Source organism: Anser brachyrhynchus (genome assembly GCF_964034855.1).
Source record: "Anser brachyrhynchus genome assembly, chromosome: 1".
NCBI classification, from domain to species: Eukaryota; Metazoa; Chordata; class Aves; order Anseriformes; family Anatidae; genus Anser; species Anser brachyrhynchus.
Genome location: NC_137694.1, coordinates 178,938,003 through 178,953,680, shown reverse-complemented (window position 1 = coordinate 178,953,680; position 15,678 = coordinate 178,938,003). Strand labels below are relative to the sequence as shown.

The following is a 15,678-nucleotide window of genomic DNA, read 5'->3' as shown; positions in this document are numbered from 1 at the left end:
ACATATTAACTTCCAGAAACTATGAGATATTTTTCCTACATCTACTTCCCATGTCAAGGACTTCTGATGACTTATTTAATCTGTGATGCAGTTTCCATGCAACTTGAAAAACAAGTGGTGATTGCAAGAAAACTGTCCATGTGCAGTAAGTGAAATATATCCTGTGTACATCAGGCTTGTTGGGGCTGTGCAGTGAACACCCACCCAGAAACTCAGTGGAGATGAAGTCCAAAGCCTACCTGTAAGAGTGAAACTCAGCCACTGATATGGGGAATACAGGCAGGTGTAGTGCTTGCGTAATAACCTGGTCCTACACGTGTTCTCTCTAGCAGGCTTTAACAAATCAGTTCAAAGAGGCTTTCAGAACCCAATTCTTCTCCTTCAGAACTTGGGAGAGGCCTGAAAATGTGTGAGACAGTGCAAAAAGTGATCACAGTTTTACAGCTGCAAGCCACAGGGCTGGCTTACCCTTAGATTGATCCACTAGACAACTCTGATGGACGGCAATCTCCAGAGGTTGACCAACAGTTCTCTTCCACAATACATCTAGACTCCAACTGAGCAGACAGTGGGAACTGGAAGCAGAATGACCCTTGTATTGGAGTCTCAAGACAGGTAATATATTACACAAATGCTTTATTAAAGATCTGGACCTTGTGTTAATGCTATAAAAGAAAATAAATGGAAGGGAAAGGGTGATCCTGCACAATATTTTCCAGTTTAATTTCTCTCTACAACATATGTCATTTACTAGGTTAACTTTCTTCTAGTTGAAAACCTTTGCAAAAAAATCCAATGGGCTATGTGGCAAACTACCTCACAAGAAATCACTGAAGCAGGGGATGAACTGAAGTTCCTTGACAGTTTTGTAAGGTCTGAACAAAGTGCAGCCAGCAAACTTGGATTTACTATGACTTTGTGCATTGTGTTGGTTATTGAAAAACCTTAAACTGCTTTAGGCAAATGCTTCGGGGAACATTACTTCTTCATTCACTTATCTAGGGGTTTAAAATCTTCACTAGTTGAGGGGTAAATACATCTGTGGAATTAATTTATCAAATTAATACTTGCGTTGTTGAGCTTTATTCTTTCCACTGGTTATCTTAACAGTGATTTGAGGTGTGCAGCCTAAGTGAAATCTGCTTTAAAACATATGAGAATTCTATAGATGCACTGTTGGCTTGAGATGGATTCTTAGTGTGCATGAAATTACATGCAAAATTAAATTATGTATAGTAATATGTGCATAGCATTCTGATCTCAGCGCCCTTTAGTGTAAAATATAAAATTACATGGGCTATTTTATTCCAAAATACACATAAAAACTGTTTTATTATTATTATTATTAACCTTTTATTTATCTAGACATCATCAATTGATTTATTTTAAGGAACTGGAACAAGTATTTTTATACATCCTTAGTACAAGCTATGTGAATACTTATATGTTAATTGAACACAACTGGTCAAAACTGAACATTTCTGTCTCACATGAGACTTTGACATTTTCAAATTTCTGAGTCTGTTTTTTGTTTGTTTTTAATCTAATTTTAACCTAAAACCGTTAGTAAAACAATTTGCAGTATTTTATAAAAATTCAATCTGAAATAAAAATTCTGTTCAGAACAATGTTTTTTTTTTTTTTTTTTGATTTTTTTACTATTTCACAATACATGGACAGAAATGCACAATATTATACCACGGTATACAAGATGGAACTACAGAGAGATTAATTCCTCCTACCTTTGAATATTACTATTGCATACATCCATATCAGAACTAGTCATTTAGAATCCCTTTGGGATTGGCACAAGAGATTGGCACTTCTAGTGTGCAATACCTCTCAGCTGCAGTTAGAAAACTTGAATGTCAGATGAATAACAATGTAAAAGCATTTACTACACTCTATTGCTCTAGAGGGAATCTAGATAAAATATAAGTATTGTAATTTCTGTAGCTATCAAAAGTGAGGTGTGATAAATTGCCTTTTACTTGTCCTACTGTGACATCACATAATGACCAAAGTATTCAAGTATAATTGTGAAATGTAGCTGCTAGTTTAAAATATAGTAAATAAGTTATTTGATACATAGGTTATATATGAAGCATAATTTCTAATTTCGAGTTTCCTTATAAGGGACTTGGAGGATGAAAATAATGGAAGCAATCAGGATCGTGTTCATCTCATCTAACTAACTTAAAGCATCTAACTAGTTTAACATAACAATTAAATTAACAGCTTAATTGTCTCAGTAATCAATGAGAACAGGTAGACATCTCCAGAGTCACATCTTAACTTGGTTCTGGAGGTACTCTAAGAGAACATAGAACAAGAAGGAATATCAGCTGAAGTCCTTGCATATTAGGACTTAGTTTCACGAAACTCATTTAAGTCCCAGGCATCAGTTTAATCATCCCAAATTTTCAGGACTGTCTAAGCCTGAGGCCATCTGAAGTTATTAGTTGGCTTTGTTAGCCTGAACTTCCCTGGACACTTCACTCTAGGGACTTATACATGCTCATGCTTGGGAGTTCAATACTTATTTCCTACCGAAGCTCTTCTGTAAGTCATATTCAGGCTTCTAGTGAGTAACTTCCTAGGGAAATCTGAAGTGCTAGATGTAGCTACCACTAACTCAGCATAACAGCTGAGTGGTTAGATTATTCATAATGGAAATAAAATACCTGGAATGTAGACTGTTCTTAGCCAGGAGGACACCAAATAGACATCATTTGCATGGTAGGAAGGTGTGTAATCACCTAGGAAGTAGCTTTCATAAATACATAAATGCACAACCCCTGAAATAGAGTCCCAGTGCTGTCAGTAAAGCAAGAGTCAGAGAAAGTAAGCTGGAAGGAGGAATGCTTGCTCTGACCTACTAGTTCATTAAGCTGAGAGAAAAGAGATACAGGTAGATTGGAAAAAAGACAATATAATGAGTTAATATTTTCTGTTGGTTTCTTATATTTATAATAAATATGTAGACAACTCTCACAATTTGATATGCTGGAGTCTCTGTGGATTTGTAGGAAAAAAGATCTGCCTTAATCAGGTGATTTTTCTCTTCAGGCCTTCAAAGGTATCTACTACTTTTCTGTTCTCTTCATAGAGAATATATCTTTAAAGAATGCTGTTATTTCCCTGCAGTCTTTCCTACCTATCACCCTAGGTTTGTGAAAGAATTTTAAACTAAATTCCCTCTAGATCCCAACTTAGGGCTTTCATTTTGGTGCTTAACATGGAGAAGGATAAATTTGCATCAATGCACTCACTAGTGCAGGAGGTCTTCCCAAAATTGTCATGTTAGCCAAGAAAAATTTTCAACAGCTGCTAGCAGTTGTTCTTTAGACTTATGATCTGCCATCTAGCCTTCTTGATAAAATTATGAAATTGTTTAATTATGACATAGATTAATCCAGAAAAATACCATGTTTCTAGTACAACTATGTAATATCTGTTTATAGAATCATAGAATCATAAAATCATTGAGGTTGGAAAAGACCTCAAAGATCATCTGGTCCAACCATCCCCCTACCACTAATATTATCCACTAAACCATGTCCCTAAATACCACACCCAACCTTTCCTTAAACACCCTCAGGGATGGTGATTCCACCACCTCCCTGGAAACCCATTCCAATTCCTAACTACTATTTCTGAGAAGAAATGTCTCCTAATTTCCAACATGAATCTCCCCTGGTGCAACTTGAGGCCATTCCCTCCAGTCCTATCGCTAGTTATCTGTGAGAAGAGGCTGACCCCCAGCTCCCCCCAACTTCTTTTCAGATAGTTGTAGAGAGCAATAAGCATAATAACATTTCTAAAATTAGAATATTTTAATTATCATATTGTTCATATAAGCACACGTTAGCAGCAATAAAGATTGCAATGTCATAACCAGTATGACTGGAAATATGTCCTGTAGTTCATGTTGTTGTTTGTATTATGATAAAATTCATTGACATGAATAAATTCAAAACAGTTGATATTAAATTGTTTTATTTCCAAATAAACTTTAAAATATTTTTAAAAAGTATCCTGAGTAAAGTTCATCAGAACTCAAAACTGCACTTTTGACTCATCTGAGTATTAGGTCATGGAATTATCGCACCAGAGATAGATTTTACATATGAGCTAGGATGACTTGTTCAGACAATGATGTCTACAGTAGAGGCATCTAGGATAAGATTCAGCTTCCAAAATAAAAACTTCTAGTGGAGTAATATTTACACAAGAAATGACTTGTACAACACAGGAATTATGGTAGACTGATGACAGTTGCATACATTAGTCCATAATGACACCTAAGTTGAGGCTGCTAAATCGCACCTCCAAAATTAAACGAAATGAATGGTACCCAGTAGGTCTGCCCATCTCTAAAAATAAACATATATATATTTTTCAACATATAGAAAATGGCAAGCCTAGAAACACATTTTAATGCATCTGTCATGTCTGAATTCTTACTTTATGAAGCAAAAAAGGAAGCTTACTCACTGTAGGAGTTGGAAATCGGTCCTCTTCTATGCCATTAATATGAACACAGCAACACAGCAGATGGAAGGCTTTAGAACACATTTTGAGTTAAACAACTTATTTTTTCCTACTTTTTTTTTTTTTTTTTTTTTTTTTTTTTGGTTGGCAAATAGGAAAATAGAACAGGCTTGGAGAAGAGCTACTGGGATGACCAAGGAGATAAACAGTCTGTCTCCTACAAGAGGAACTTTAAAAGTTTAGTTTGTTTAGCTCAGATAAATTCAGCAGAGGAATAAGCAGCAAGCAAAAAGAAGAGCTACTTAACCTAAGGAACAATTCTGGCATAAGTACAAGTGTATGTAAGTTGGCCATGAATAACTGTGAGCTCTAAACTAGAAGGCGTTTTTTTATCAGAGCGATGAGTTACAGGACAATCTGCCAAGCAGACTGATGGCATCAAATCCCCCTCTTCTCTCCTGTCTCTGTCCAAAGTTTTATGTTTTAAAAACAGAAAATGATGAATGTAAGAATCAGATTATCTGTTGTGATTGGCAGTGGTTGCAGGCAGTGAAATTCCATGGCTGCCTCCTTACTTTCCTTCCTTCCTTCCTTCCTTCCTTCCTTCCTTCCTTCCTTCCTTCCTTCCTTCCTTCCTTCCTTCCTTCCTTCCTTCCTTCCTTCCTTTCCTTCCTTCCTTCCTTCCTTTCCTTCCTTCCTTCCTTCCTTCCTTCCTTCCTTCCTTCCTTCCTTCCTTCCTTCCTTCCTTCCTTCCTTCCTTCCTTCCTTCCTTCCTTCCTTCCTTCCTTCCTTCCTTCCTTCCTTCCTTCCTTCCTTCCTTCCTTCCTTCCTTCCTTCCTTCCTTCCTTCCTTCCTTCCTTCTTCCTTCCTTCCTTCCTTCCTTCCTTCCTTTCCTTCCTTCCTTCCTTCCTTCCTTCCTTCCTTCCTTCCTTCCTTCCTTCCTTCCTTCCTTCCTTCCTTCCTTCCTTCCTTCCTTCCTTCCTTCCTTCCTTCCTTCCTTCCTTCCTTCCTTCCTTCCTTCCTTCCTATGATCTGAGGGTTGTTCTGTAATCCATCAGAGTTTTGCTTTATAGTATGAAATAGATATGGGTCATATACCTTGGGATTGACTGTGCTGCATACTGTACATGAAGGTACAGAACCTGCTGGGCTTTTCTGTTTTTTTGTTTATGCTTTTTATGTAATTATGTTTAACTTATAAACCATGTTTTATTTAATTCTATTTATTTAACAAGGTTTAGTTTCTTGGTGACCATAAAATCAGTAATTCAAAACTGGGAAACTCCATGTTTTTTGTGGATGACTGTCCATACAGGAACTCATATACTCTCTGCTAGAACTACAGGGAGTGTGTTATTTCCAGGGGAACATTGATGGAGGAAATCAGCCTTGGTACAGTCTCACCCACGGGAGCTGACCCTGACATGAAGGATATCCCAAGCCTTCTCTTGTCTTGGAAAGAGCTTACTGGAACAGCCCAGAACAAAGTAGGTGAGGAAGCTAACTGTGAGGAAGCAATGTCCTTGATTAAGGGTGCAGTGTTTGATCTTGTTCTTTGGTTGTCTTTTATACAGGTGTGTTACTATTTTCTCCTGGGTGAGATTCTTTACCCTCTGTTGAGGTATGCTTGAGAGACTCAGAACAAGGTTTAGAAGATACAGGTAACCTGGTAACCATGGTAAATCTAAGGTGCTAGCAAAGGTACTCCTAAAAGTAAAATGCTGTCAGTAGAGAAATTAATCTTCTTAGACTTAAAATTATGGTCCTTATTTGGCCACTACCAGCCAGAAGACAATCATTCTAAGGAGTTCTATAGATGCATTGATGAGGTAGTGAGTACTCCTTATGGAACACAAACTTCTTGACCATAAGTGTTGATTTTCATTGGATTTCAGCATTGTTTTTGACAACAGAATTGCCTATGAACTCTGCTTTGTGGGTAACCTGACTGTTGTTTACATGTGACTGTTTCTTCTGTGCAGAGGAGCAGCATTTTGCTCCTCTTTGCTCTGACAGCTTAATGCCGTGGGCACAATATACATTAGAAACATACTGTGGCTTGAATTGGAGAAATGCTGGAACTGGGAGTTCTGCAGGTGTGGTGGTTTTACTCAGATGGGCAGCTGAGCTCCAACACGAATGCTCTCTCACTCCTCCTCCTCAAAGGAAAAGGGGGAGAAAATATGATGAAAAGGGCTCAAGGGTTGAGATAAGGACAGGGAGATCTCTCAGCAATTATAGTGACAGGCAAAACAGATTCAGAGTAGGGAGATTAGTAAAATTTATTGCCTAACAGGCTAGAGAAGTGAGAGACAAAGGAAAGAAACCAAAACCATCTTCCCCTCATTCACCATCTTCTGCCTCCTCCCCCCGAGCGGCACAGGGGAACAGGGAATGGGGGCTGTGGTCAGTACATAGCAGTTTTTCTCTGCCACTCCTTCACAGTCACTCTCTGCCCCTGCTACATATGGGGTCCCTCCCACCAGATGGGGTCCCTCCCACGGGATGCCATCCTTCCTGGAATGATCCTGTGGGGGCTGCCCACAGGCAGCAGCTCTTCAACAACTGCTCCAACATGGCTCCGTACCACGGGGTCCATCCATCCCCCAGGAGCAAACTGCTCCAGCACGGGTCCCCCACGGGTGGCAGCTCCCACCAGACCCCCTGCTCCTGCGTGGGCTCCTCTCCACGGGCTGCAGCTCCGGCCCGGGGCCTGCTCCTGCGGGGGCTCTCCATGGGCCGCAGCCTCCTCCAGGCCACATCCACCTGCTCCACCGGGGGCTCCTCCACGGGCTGCAGCGTGGAGATCTGCTCCGTGTGGGACCCATGGGCTGCAGGGGGACAGCCTGCTCCACCAGGGGCCTCTCCACAGGCCGCAGGGGAACTGCTGCTGCCTGCCTGGAGCAACTCCTGCCCTGCTGCACTGACCTTGGGAGCTGCAGGGCTGGTTCTCACTCCTCTCTCCCAGCTGCTGTTGTGCAGCATTTTTTTTTAATTCCTTTCTTTAATCTGCTCTTACAGAGGAACAAACAACATCGCTTATTGGTTTGGCTCAGGCCAGCGGCATGTCCCTTTGGAGCTGGCTGGAACTGGCCCTTATCTAACATGGGGCAGCTCCTGGACTGTTCTCACAGAGGCCACCCCTGCAGCCCCCTGCTACTGAAACCTTGCCACGTAAAACCACTACAGCAGGCTAGCCCTGCCTTTCTCTCAGGATCAGTTCTGTTCACACAGCTGGCATGTAACTTACCATAAATAACAACAAGAAACAGTGCTAGGCTCTGTTAACAGGGTTTCCCTCTTTTCTCTCTTTTAATTAATTATTTTTAACATATAGTAATTATATACATATGTAAGTAACATATACATAATTTTTAATATATCACTTAGTAAAAATTAGAGAATTAAAAGAATGAGTTACACTCACAACATGTATAACTTTATACTGCTAAGAAGAGCAGTAGAGGTTGGAAGAAAGGCTTCAATCTGACAAGAGAGATGAGGGTTGTGTCTTGCACTGTGCATCCAAAACTAGATGTAAAAACAATATCTGAATAGTTTTTAATAGATGTGTCAAGACCAGAGATGAAGGTGAGCCAGTCTGTAACACATTTTGCTGGAAGAAAATTCTCAAATGTTTTTCAGGGAAGAAGGGGTTGACAAGAGCAGGAAAGAAAAGAAAAATTCTTAATTTGTATGAATGGAGCTGATGAATGCATGAGGGTGAAAAATGGGAGAAAAAACTTTGATTTTTGTGAAGAGAGTATGATAGTATTATTTCAATAAAGAGTGAAAAATTATTGTATTAATAACAGTGGCTCACTGACCTGAATGAATGGCAGCAATGATTTGTGCAGTTACCTGAATCACATATACTGACACATACAGACTCAACATACTGAAATGTATTAAAACTGCTGGTAATGTTGATGGTGAAACATAAAAATTGCCGTAACACTCAGATATTTATCAAAAGGTTTGCTAAGGTTCATAGGCCTTTTGAATGAAGTTGAGCAGAATTATGGTTTTGCAATGACATCATGAAAAATTTGTGGTGCACTATGAAACACAGTAAAACTCCTCACTTACAGAGGAGATTTTCAACCAGGCAATACATAACACCTGCATCTTTGTTAGACTTAAGCATAATACAGCCCTTATGCCTTTGAAAATCTCTCTTCTTCAAATAAAATCAACATTGTAATACACAGCTTCTTTGCATCTCAGGTTTAAAGGGCAGATTGTAATTAGTGTTTAGAGCATGTGTCATGTGTCTTGAGGAATATACTGTGTACAGCTTACAAATGTTGATTAATTTTATTAAAAAACTGTTTCATTTTGTGCCTCCATATGTGATGAGTCACCTAGAGCTGGCGAGATTCCTGATGCATATTGCATGTCGTGTCTGAAAGATGTAACAGTACTTCCACAGGAAGATGCTAGCACTGGGGACTGTAAAGTGGTAAGAGGATGCATGTGCTAAGGAAAAGAGTTATAAAAATCTAGTTTGACAATGCCATCTAAGGGAATATGAGTGGGAAAATATAGATTGAATCTCTGCAGAAGAATGAAGACAAAAGGTGTAAAAGCAGGTTTAAAAGGATATAGGAGCAAAACTTTAGTTTAGATTTAGGATTTCATAAATTGTTCTGAAGTCCTTTCCCATTCCTCTGTCCTTGTTTTCAGGGCCTAGAAACACCCATGACATAAGATAGACCAAGAAAGGTCTGCTATGAGGAATTCTTTCCCTTTTGTTACCCTTAGCTTCATTGCTCCCATTCACTGTTTCATTCCACTTCTCAGTTTCACTTGGTTTAGAAAAAGAAACCTGCAGCATAAGCAGTAGCTGTTGCTGCTGTGTGCTTCAAAGTCCTGCCAAAATAGCTTCTTAGCTCTCTGCTGGGACTGCAAGACTGGTGTGCTTTGAATGTCTTCTCACCTGGTGTATATTCCTCTTGTAATCATCTGTAATGATCTTTCTATGTCCAGAAAAACAACAACAACAACAACAACAAAACTAGTTCTGGAAGAGCATGGAAAAAAATCTCTGGATTTATAGTAGCTTGCTTCAAACTCAATGCATAGAGACTTCTAGCCACCTTACAGAGGATGTTCTACAAAATATAGGATGCAGTTAATTGCCATGTAAGTTATTCAAGGGGAAAAAAAACCCTGCATGGTATCAAAGATTTATGCTAAAATAAAATCTATTTGTTTGTTTGTTTAAAGAAAAAAAAAGCAGAAGTTATATCCAAGTTTTGTTTCAGTGCTTTACATCTAGAGACAGATTTTCTCATATAGAAGGAATGTCAGATTCAATATAATGTGAAGCTGGCTAGAGTGAGAAATGTGTGTAAACATATTACTACTCCAGAAGAGTTATGGGGATAAAGATTCGAGAAAAGGAACGTATGAACTTGCAAGTACACTGACTAAAAATTTACTCAGGATTTGTCAGGAAGCTGATGTATGGAATGACAAATAAGAATATTACTGTTTTGTCTGGAAGTAAAAATATGCATACATATTTCCTAAAGTCTCTATAATTTAAAATGATTATTTTTACAGACTTTGGCAAAGTTTGTGTGGTATGTGTTCAACTGTCTCATCTCCCAGAGAATGCAGTCAACACCATACTTCTATAGGGAACACAGACATTTGTGTTAAGCATCAGTATGGATGAAGACTAGTATTTCAATTTTTTGAAATATAAAAGCATAGCCTAAAAACAAATATTTACATTTAAAACATAATCAGCCTTGTGGTGTATGTGAGGAAAAAACAAAACAAAACAAAACAAAACAAAACAAAACATTTTCTTTATGTCAGAGTCCTTTCCTATGTTTTTAAGGGAAAAAGTAGTTCCTGCATTACTGTGTTATAAAAATAATCTTTTCTTGGTCATGCCTTTTTCTTGCATTTGCCTTTGCAAAGTGATTCCTCACTCCAGGACTTAGATTGCTTCATCTGACCGAGTAGTCTTTGAAGTATTCTCAAGAAAATTCCCTCTTTCCTTGAAATATTTCTCCTTTCCTTATCTCAACATTAAATATCTTTACATCATTCAGTCTGCAGGGGTTACTAACAGCTCTCTCCAAAAAAGAGCTTCTTTTATGTTTATTTCCATATTCTGTTTTTCATGTGATATCAGATTATACTTTCTTGGTGTGCCATGGCTGCCTTTAAAAGAAAAGAATCTTTTTAAAGTTTTCAGTGTGGATTCTCCCCAAAGAAACGAACAGAAAATGTGGGAAAAATCTTGTGAAAAATATGAATGGAAGACAGAAGTAACGATGGCTGAGAATTAAACACAATATGGTCTCTGTTGAGAGAATCCACAAAAGGCTAGTTTATCCTCAAAATGGAGTGGTAGTAGCAATGACAAGACAGTGGAAGGCTGTTTAAGCTTCTTTAGTACACTCTTATGAAAATTATTATTAGGGCACAAGTAGTTCTTTTGTTAAGCTAAAACATTTGTCTTTGTACTGTATGGTCTGATTCTTAGTACGGGATCATCTTAAATATCAAATCTGAATCGCACTCCTAAGGCTGGTATATAGTGTTGGCTGTATCTAATCTCCTAGGAGATTAGCATCGATAGGAACAACTTAAATCATGTAAAAAAAAAATTAAGAATGAGCAGTTTTGTTTTCTGCCTGTATTCTTTTTTAGCATTTATCTTAATTTTACATGAAGCAAGATAGGAAATTATGGTAGAACAGTGATGAAATCGGGTACCTTTGGGCCTGTATTAGCACCTCAAAAATCTATTCCTAAAGCTATTCACTGGACCCAAAATATCTTGAAATGCATGTGACAGAGGAAAACATTTTTCCTTTTAAAAAAAAAAAAACAACAGCAAAGAAACAACCATCTCTGCATTCCCCCCCCCCCCCCCCCCCCCCCCCAACAAACCATTAAGTGTTGCATGGAGGATTTTGGCTCATATTTTGTAGTGAGTGAAAGAGTTATATGGAAGTTCCCCTGGGTAATGGATTCTGGAAGTTTGGCTAGATTCTGTGTGAGAAATAAAGAAAAATATGGAAAGATTATTATAATTATTTCAAGAGTAAATTTTCAAAATGAAAAACTTTGCTCTGCATACACTGTCAAAAGGAATTTGGCCTTCTTGACAATTTTTTTCCTATTTTAATTCTAAAATGAAATTCCAGGAAAACTGACATGATTGTACATAGGTTTTGATGGCACTGCATATTCTAATGGAAAATGGCTCTTTGGGAGTGTCTCTGCGCAGCTTTGGTAATGAGTTTATCCATGAAACATTTGCTGAACAGGTAATGTCTACTGAATTGAATTACTGTGCTTCCTTTATAACACACTGATCTTTAGATTCATGACTTCATTTGTTTACTTTCCTCTTTTATGGCTAAAGTGAAACTAATCAAGGAATAATAATAATAAAAAAAAAGGATAGAGCATTATATCGGCAGGCAGTTTACATTTTTTATTTGCAGATATGCAAGCTTTTCAAAACTAAAGGCAATAGAAAATTAACTGTTCTATTGAAGGATGCTGGGAATAGCTCTCAGTCCCACCAGGGAAAAGTTTTATCTTTTGAAACATGGCTTGACTTTAGTTTTTATTATAATTAACTCAGTTAATAGAAGGAGAAAAAAAATACCTGTCAAGAAATTAGCTGTAAGACCAGTCAGTTCATTAAAACAAAAAAAGAAAAAAAATCACCCATTCTGTCTCTACAATACATCACAAGGGGGAGAAGAGATTATAAAGAGGAAAAATAAAGTGATTACTTTGATTCATTATGAGTTGGTGTAGTAAATTTTACAAATATTGTACTTCCAGTCATTCTAACAAAATAAAACCTGCAAGTTGCTCGTTCACCTAGGTATATTTTGAATATTTCAAATTTATCTTTTTAGGAAATGTATGGCTTTGCTGTATAACCTCTTATCTTTTTCATTGTCTTAAAAAAAGTGGAGCACTGAAATGGTAGGGATAGGTGAATCAAAAATGATTTAAAAAGTAATCCTCACTCTAGCATAAATTTCCTTGCAATACCATTACAGGATACTGCTTGTTGCTAACAGGGAATTCTGATCTCTGCTTAACTGAGATTTTTAGGTCTTGCATCTTAAGCAACCTTTTCCTCAAATTACTCACTACTGTTTGTGCTGCTACAGCTGCAGGCAAGTAATTGTGTGCTGTTTGTGGTATAGGCACAATGAAAGTACAGCCTGTGCCACTGAGATCTTTCAATCAGTCAGAGAACATGAGGAGCCAAAGAGAAAAAAACCTTCACCTTGTGATAAGCATCAGACTGTGGCAGAAGCTCCCAGGCTGCTTTCACCAAGGCCTAGAATCAGCGGGTGTTTCCTCCACATTCAGATAGGAGCCGGTACAGAGGGTGCGTAGCAGGCTGGGCTCCTGTCTTCTCCTCAGCTCGTCCTCGGGGTGGTGGAGAAAACACAGTATATCCTCCACCAGCCACTCCCTCGCGCAGGTGCATTCCAGCTCCATGCACAGGTAGGAGTTCCTCGCTGGCTCCTCCCCCATGGCGCCCAGTCCAGGTGGAAACCATGTCCAGGGGGAGGCCTCAGGAGCACGAGAAGGCAGTAGAGGACGGTGTCTCCCTGGGCACTCCAGCCTTTGTAGAGGCAGCCCACTCCAATGGCCGGCTGCAGCCATGGCTTGAAGAGACAGTTCCTGAAGAGTCCTTAGCAGGCACCAAGAAGTTCCTCCACCAGCTCCTCCTCCACCACCTTGCACTTATCTGCCATGTATGGCACTGGCCACTGGGTGCAATCGGCCCAAACCCTGCCCAGATTCCAGGTGTTATCAGAGTCACTGTCTTCGTCTGCATCATCATTGTCGTCCTCCTTCCTTGTAGAGCTGCCCTGCTTGCTGCTGCTGCCTGGCTCATGGCTCCTTTTCCTGAGCCACCGGCAGAGCCCAAAGAGCAGGATAAGGAGCTCAACCGAGGCCCAGAGCTGCCACTGCTGCAAGGCAGTGAAGAGCAGAGCTCCCAGGGCCACCCCACTCTGCTCCTGGCTCCTCTCCTCCATCTCTTGCAGCAGTTGAGCCATGCCCCGTGTGGTGGTTTTACCGTGCTAGGCAGCTGAACACCACAACTGCTCTCTCACTCCCCCTCCTTAGATGAGGAGGGGAAGAAGTAAAGGAAAGAACAACTCACGGGTTGAGATAAGGATGATTTAATTAAAGGAAAAAAAAATAATTAAGGAAAGATTATTATTAATTAAACAATTTAACTAAACAATTTAACTAAACAATTAACAATTTAACTAAAGGGGAAAAAGGAAAGGGGAAAAGGGAGGGGGAAAGGGAAAACTAAGCGAAACAAGCAAAGGCTATGTGGAAGTGCAGAGGAAAGAAATTACTCTCTACTTCCCACAAATGAGCGATGCTTGACCACGTCCTTGAAGCAGGGCCTCAACGCACGTAGCCGGTGTTCGGGAGGAGGACAGACGTTTTCACAACGAGAGCCCACCCCTCCCCTCTTCCTCCTTTTTCCACCTTTTATTGCTGAGTGTGACATCATATGGTATGGAATATCCCTTTGGTTGGTTTAGGTCAGCTGCCCTGGTGATGTTTCTTTTCTCACATCTTTGCCCACCCCCAGGGGAGTTAGGGAGAGTCCTGATGCTGTGCCAGCACTGCTCAGCACCAGGCACAACACTGGTGTGATACCATTGCTGTTTTAGCTACGAGTGCAGAGCATAGCACTGTATGGTCTGCTGCAGGGAAAGTTAACATCCCAGCCCGACCCAGTACACCCCGACTCATCTGCTCTGCATGCTTTTGTATTCACTTGTGCACATCCACATCCATGTGATTGTCCACCAACCACAGCTTCTGGGCAATGCCCAGCACCGACAGGGTGAGGAAGATCAGCCGGGCCATGGCCTGCAGGAGGTGCGAGCTGCACTCACCGACGGCCCAGGCCACAGTGTGGTGGCCCTGCCTGCTGCTGGCCCTGATGACGGCCCCCCCGCTGTGACTCATCCTTTGTGCTGGCACAGGCACCACAGCCGCATCACAGCAATCCCCCTTGCCTCGCATCTCTAAGCTTGTGTGAAGGTCCTTGCAGTTCGTGGACATGAGAAAACTTATCATGTCACACATAAGGGTCTGTTCAGCCTTGAGAAGAGAAGACTGAGAGGGAATCTTATTAATGTTTACAAATATCTTAAATGTGGGAGATGGAGGGATTTGGCCAACCTCTTTTCAGTGGTTTGTGGGGATAGGACAACAGGCAATGGCCACAAAATGGATCACAGGAAGTTCCGCACCAACATGAGAAAGAACTTCTTCACGGTGAGGGTGACGGAGCACTGGAACAGGCTGCCCTGGGAGGTTGTTGAGTCTCCTTCTCTGGAGATATTCAAGGCCCATCTGGACACCTACCTGGGCAGTCTGCTCTAGGGAACCTGCTTTGGCAGGGGGGTTGGACATGATGATCTCTCGAGGTCTCTTCCAACCCCTATAATTCTGTGATTCTGTGAAGGTCCCTAAACCAGTGACAAATTTCATCCTCTCTTAATATGTGATGCAAAACATACTTGCTCTTACTCCTTCAGATATAAATACGATTTCTTGAATTGCTTTGTGGTAAATTATCAAGGTGAAAAGAACATCTTCTGGTGAATGTTGCAGAGCTACATAGAGAGAGAGTAAAAAGCCATCTGGACATAGAATCATAGACTATCCCGAGTTGGAAGGGACCTATGAGGATCACTGAGTGCAACTCCTAGGTCCACACGGGACTGTCCGAATATCAAACCATACTTCTAAGAGCATTGTCCAAATGCCTCTTGAATTCCAGCAGGCTTGGTGCTGTGACTGGTTCCCTGTGAGGCCTTTTCTGGTGCCTGGCCACCCTCTCAGAGAAGAACCGTTTCCTAACACATGGCCTGAACCTCCCCTGTTGCAGCTCCATGCTGTTCCCTTGGGTTCTATTGCTGGTCACCAGAGAAGAAATCAGCACCTCCCCTTCCGATCCCATCTTGAGGAAGCTGTAGACGGCAACAAAGTCGCTCCTCAGCCTTCTCTTCTCTAAGCTGAATAACCCAAGTTTCTCCTCCTAAGTTTTCCCCTCTAGACCCTTCACCATCTTTGTTGGCCTCCTCTGGACACTCTTAAGTTGTTTTGTACCCTCCTTCTACTGCGGTGCCCAAAACTGCTGAC

At 40.5% G+C, this 15,678-nt stretch overlaps 1 protein-coding gene and 1 long non-coding RNA gene across 2 annotated transcripts in view; one reads left to right on the top strand and one right to left on the bottom strand.

The window, feature by feature from the left end:
* The window catches only part of LOC308184550, a 73,003-nt gene extending 71,353 nt beyond the window's left edge, over positions 1-1,650 (top strand). The window contains exon 3 of the long non-coding RNA XR_013942705.1: positions 330-1,650. This is a non-coding gene — a long non-coding RNA (uncharacterized lncRNA). The remainder of the gene's footprint in view (positions 1-329) is intronic.
* Positions 1-15,678, bottom strand: part of LOC308184517 (uncharacterized protein) — a 276,936-nt gene that overhangs the window by 51,888 nt on the left and 209,370 nt on the right. The gene's annotated exons all lie outside the window — the stretch shown is intronic.